The 5,799-nt window shown below is 42.8% G+C and overlaps 1 protein-coding gene across 1 annotated transcript in view; it reads left to right on the plus strand.

The window, feature by feature from the left end:
• CFAP74 (cilia and flagella associated protein 74) overlaps positions 1-5,799 on the plus strand; it is a 135,645-nt gene that overhangs the window by 95,757 nt on the left and 34,089 nt on the right. The gene's annotated exons all lie outside the window — the stretch shown is intronic.

A 5,799-nucleotide genomic window follows, 5' to 3' on the forward strand; every position in this document is an offset into this window, starting at 1 on the left:
TCCAGCCCCTCCAGAAGCTCTCTAACCCGGTCCTCCCCAACCTGAGGTCTGAAGGCGATCCCCTCGAATCCGGCTTCTATCACAGCAGGGAAGTCCCGGTCCCTGCACAAGAAAACGGAGGTGAAGAATTGGTTAAAGGTTTCTGGACCTCTGGCATGTCCCGCTTTGAAATAGGTCTCATAATGGGTGTTTTGGGGCACCCTAGCCTCATGGGCTATGCATGGTTCCAGCCACCCCTTTACCATGCCCCAAGCCTTGCAGGTGGTACTGACATTGTCTGGTCTAGACCTTGTTGTAGTTTGGCCCCTTTGTCCCTCCTGGACTCTCTGCAGCCCTGTCTCGCTCTGTGCCTCACTGGCACTTGGGCTCTCTGCAGCCCTGCAAAGTGCCACGTCCTCTCTGGCTCCAGGGTCTGTGCACCCCAAACGCTGTGCCCTCTCTGGCGCCGGGGTCCCCACACTGCTGTGGGCCCCCAATGAGGCCTCCTCCTTCCCCTAATAGCCTCACCCAAACCACCGGTGTTATAAACAAAAATCAACCTGCAAGCCCCAAGGCTATAACATAAATTGAATCCACCCAGCTGTAACATCATTCGAGCCACCCTGGGAGTGCTCCATCCCTCAACAGTATCAGAAGCTGCCCCTGCAGTCAGGCCTCTCCCCTTTGCTTGCTCTGGGAGAGCTTCTTCCCCCTTGGCTGCTGGCAGGGAACTGCCCTCCTAGCCTCTGCCCTGGGGTTTATATATAAGGCAGGCCCTGCCTCTAACTTCCTCCTTAGCAGGTTGCCATGGCAAACTGCACCTGGGCTCCTGCCTGGCTCTTTGGGCTCTCCCCAGGCAGTTCCTGCACTTCTAGGAGCAGGGCACCTTAGTGCCCTGAAACAGTCTTATGTCCACTGACTGCAGGGAGCTGGACTTTACACTTTGATTTCACTGCAGTTGCATGTGTATTCTGAACTTGGCCCATTTCTCTCTCCTCCTCCCTCCTCCTTTATATTTATGAAATGTCAGGAGGAAATTAACTTGGATCACTTTCCTATGTGGTAATGCTTTCCCTGCTGTGACCACAACAGTGTGAAAACCTTAGCATTTGCAATGCTGATGGGCTTTTTTTTACTACAATGGAAGCCAGTCTTGCACAAGAATAAGCGGCACAGCATAGTCACACAGTTGACAAGGTATTAAGCTATCTGTATAGTGTGCTTAGTTCACACAACATTAATTAGGTCAGCCTTGAACAAGTGACCCTGTATTATGACACAGGTGAAGAACAGCCACGTTTGCTGCTGCGTATCTCCTGTGCCATGCATCTTTTCCTTGAGAGGTTATACAGTACTACATTTATCTCTAGTTTCAGGCTGAATTTTGCAGATTTAAAATGGAAAGGTGCTAGTTTTTTTTTATTAAAGGTGTCAAAAGCTTTATCCCATCATGTTATAAAGAGAATACATTCATATAGAATAGTTCAGTTACCTAAACTAGAAGATCCAGTTAGGCTAGTTTTGTGATTTGGTCTTTTCCTGGCTATACTCCAACTAAGGCAATAATCATTATTTTTAAATAGAGTTCGATAATAGGGCTGTGTGAAGGTTCAGTCCCTGATTCAATTTGGCGGAGATTTGGCCCGATTTGGTGGCCGAATCTCCGAATCTGAATTGAATCAGAGGACCCTTTAATCTCTCCGAATTGAATCGGAACCCTCCAAATTGATTCGGAGAGATTTGGAAAGATTCAGAGACTCAGACATAGACACAGCTTTAACTGTTTTTTCTGCATTCCTCTAGGTAGCAGGGGCTCATGAATGCTGTGGTACTGGGGCGCATGGAGCATCCCACAGAAACACGGGGGGCCTCCCCAGTGCGCTTGGCAGCAGACCTGGAAATGGAGCAGAAGCACTTCCAATCTACTTCCAGGTCTGCCGGGGAGCGCACTGGGGAGCCCCCCCATGCCCCCTGGCTCGGTTACTGGGTCTGGTGGGGGGCACCTGGGGTGCCCCTGTGGCCAATCACTGAGCCAGGGGTTGGGGGAGGGCCTGCACATTCCCCGCCAGACCCCGAAGTGGGCCAGAAGTATTTCCAGTCCACTTCTGGGTTTGCTGCCAAGCACGTGGAGGGGGCCTCTCTGCACTCCTGTGGGACGCTCCATGCACCCCAGTATCAGAGCGTTTACGAGCCACGCCTGCTACCTCAAGGTACGTAGAAAAAGCATTTAAAGCTGTGTCTGTGTCTCAATCTCTGATTCTCCGAATCAACGTCGAATCTTCAGATTCAGATTTGGGCAAATCGAATCGGAGACAGTGATCCGAATCAACTAATTGAATCACTGTCCCTGATTTGGGTTGAACTGAATAGGGCCCACTTTGCACACCCCTATTAGATAAGTCATTGTCTGTTCCTTTAGGTGTGATTGCATGGTTAGGTTGTGATGCAAGTATAAAGCCAACAGCTTCACTGCAGTTATTTCAGATTTAAGAGAGCATTAATGAGTTTGGCCAATTTCCATTGGTGCCATGCACCTGTATTTCCTGTTGATTTTGTATGGCCCTGCCTATTTCAGTACGTTCAAATTTTTACACACATATACTCAGGAGCTCTCAAAATCAGATACTCAGTTTCTAAAATGATGATTCCAGGTTAGTAACCAAAGCTCTTAATAACATGACATCCAAGGAAAATAATGGATGCAGTTCTTCCTACAAACTAGAATCTATCAGATTACAGTGACAGTTGCCATTATTATGGCCTAAACTCAGATGTTGTGAAACACCATTACTTACTGAGTGGATAAAAGCACCGTTTGAATTAAAAATGTTAATCTTCATTTGAAAAATGAGACGGCTTGAAAAAATTTGATTTGACAAAATGAAGACAGTTCTGATTCATGAAATAAGAACCAGGCTACTTTGTCATACAAATCAGTATTAAAAAAGGGTTTTTTTTTTAGTAGAAGCCTGATGTATAATGCTGAGCTAGTGATACATTTATATAAATGCTTCATTGACTCAGTATTACAAATTCAGCTTCCTGGGAAGAAAGAATGGCCTTTAAAAATAAAGCTTGAAAACCATACAGTATGAATGTGAAGCATACAGACAGGATGACTCTAATTAGGGCATGGGAAGCTCTCCATGTTTGCAGTGCATATCCCAGTACTTAGTCAGATAGCCTATATTGTATCTGTATATCTGCTTGCAATAAAATCACAGCTTCAGCATGTTTGAAACTTGGATCTTTAATCTGCTGACTGGCAGAATTCTCAAGTATTCCAACTGCTTGGTTTCTCTACCTCTGAAACAGATTCTACAGACACTGGCAGTCTAATTGTGACTTGGACACAACTTTGCATAAAAAAAATAAAATAGATCTGTCTACTACGAAAGTTTTGGAGACAAAGCATACAGTTTAGGTCTGTCCATATTAAAAAGGTAAATGTGTCAAAGATACCAAATTCAGTAGAAACAGATCTCATGAGATTTTCTTTTAAAAGTTTAAGGTGTTCTTCACTAGAAAATGTAGGTCTTAGGCAAGAGCTACCTCCCTGGATAGTTTTTGGAATGCAAAAGGAGAATATTGCAGGAATCTCTGGAAGACTTCCTGTTTGCAAAGGTATTTTATTCCTCAACTCCCCAGTAACACAATTTCCACCTCAACATTTCAGATTTGAAAATTCAAGCCATTATAAGCTAAAGGAAAATATTTACTACCCTAATTGAGCCCAACATTTTCTATGATGATCATTTCACTTGTTCATTAACTGTTATTTTAAAATACAAAATTACATTTAACTTTCTGAGTGGGATATTTCAGTTTCCTGACAAGGCTTCACAAGGCTTGTAGAACGCTATCTTTGGCAGTGGCTTAGCTTTGTTTTTTAATAGGATCATTTCACTAGTGCTGCTGCAGCTATGTCTGTACCTGTCCAGCAACACTGTTGGTGGAGGTTAGCATATAGCTCATGGTAAAAGAAATAAGAGCTGCTTGTAATTTGCTTTCCATAAGCAGGCAGGGTGACTCTAAGGTCTTGGAAAGATCTCCATGTCTTCAATGCATATCCCAGTACTTAATCAGAGAACCTGTATTGTAACTGTACTCCTGCTTGCAATAAAGACATGGCTTCAGCCATGGTATGTAAGCAGTGATTATTTTAAGGAATGAGGAGAGACCAAGAAGGCTGGAAATCATTGAAGAATGTAAATATCAAGGGCAATTATGTACTATGGCACACAGAGATAATATAGTGAAACAAAGAGAAATGTTGCTGAATACTGGGAAGATTTTCCTCTATGTAGTGGTCACTCCCAGAGAGCAATGAAAGTTCATTGGTTTTCTGAGAGTAGATTGGATATAACAGGAGAGCGTGCATTGTTGAGAGCAGTCCTGAACTGGCAAGGATTAAAATGCATGATGGCATAACATTTAGAAGGGAGAAACTGAAACAACGTTGTCTTTAAAATGACACAGAGAAAATATGTAACTTAAATAACGGTCAATAACGACTTAAATCTTTCTCTGAAAAACATCTTTTTGCTTCACTTTTCTACAAACAGTGGCAATTGCGGAAAACTTATCTAGAAAGCTGGTAGCAGGAATAGTAGCACTGTGGGAATATAAGAATGGGAAACTATTCACTCTGATGTTGAAGTACTATAAATAGATGTATAGATCTAAAAATGCTAGAGCTTTTGTAATAACTTGGCTTGAAGCTCTGAGCTTATGATAGCAAGAGGCTTCATTAACTAAAACCCACATATTCCCTGTAAATGACAAATCTGGTATGTAATCAGACAGATGCTGTTGGTCTTCAAGCTTGCTCTAGTTCTGCAGCCGGTCTTTATTTATGTCTTTCCCTTGTGTTGTGATCCCATTGATACTGACTCAGAGGAGCTGGTAATTAATTAATGTCAATGTCAAAAGGAACAGATTGCCTAAGTTGGTTTGCTCATGATTGCATGGGGTGCAGGAGGCTTATATACTGATTACAAAGCAGGTTTTAAGTCCTATTTATAGCCTTAAATATTTTACTAGTAAAAATAAGAGTGCAATATTGGTAATATTTTTCTAAAATGCCTGTAAATGCAATCCTGCTGCAAAATTGGCTTCTGTGGTCACACAAGCAGAAAACACTTAAATGTCCAATTCTTCATTTAGTATGAATTTATTGCACGTAGCAGACTAGACTGTTTCCATGTCTACCTTTTTAATTCTAATGTAATAATTAAAATAGGTGTTACTAGTCCAGGCTACCTCCTATATTGCTCATTTGTAGGAATAAATTGCTCCCATTCCAACAGACACTTATACCTACTTCCAGATACTGCAGAGCTTTAGAGAATTTGGGTTCTGGGAGCTCTAGTCCTCGCATTTGTAAAAAAAATGTATCATTATGCTTATTATTCTCATTTTTTCCATATCTATTTCTTGGGTACATGCATAACTACTTTATGCAGAAAGATCCCTGAAACACTATTTAATTACTAGGCCTGTGCAAAGCAGCTAGTATTTGCTTCAGATTCGGCTGATTTGGGGGGCAGTGATTCCATTCGGTGATTCGAATCATTATCCTGAATTGATTCAGACAAATCTGATTTGGAGATTTGGCTGCTACCGAATCAGCTGAATCTCTGAATCACACAAGCCCCATCCCCCACCCACTCTCAACGGCTGCCCTGCCCATCCTAGCTCCTGGCTGTTTGAAAACAAAAGCCCTCGACCCTTCCCACACCCCCAGCACCCCCATAGCTGCCCTGTCTGCCCCAGCTCCCAGCCCTTAAAATAAAAAAAAAAAAGCCCTTTACCCCCTAG

This window comes from Gavialis gangeticus, unplaced genomic scaffold (assembly GCF_001723915.1).
Source record: "Gavialis gangeticus isolate Ggan-Ray unplaced genomic scaffold, GavGan_comp1, whole genome shotgun sequence".
NCBI lineage: Eukaryota > Metazoa > Chordata > Crocodylia > Gavialidae > Gavialis > Gavialis gangeticus.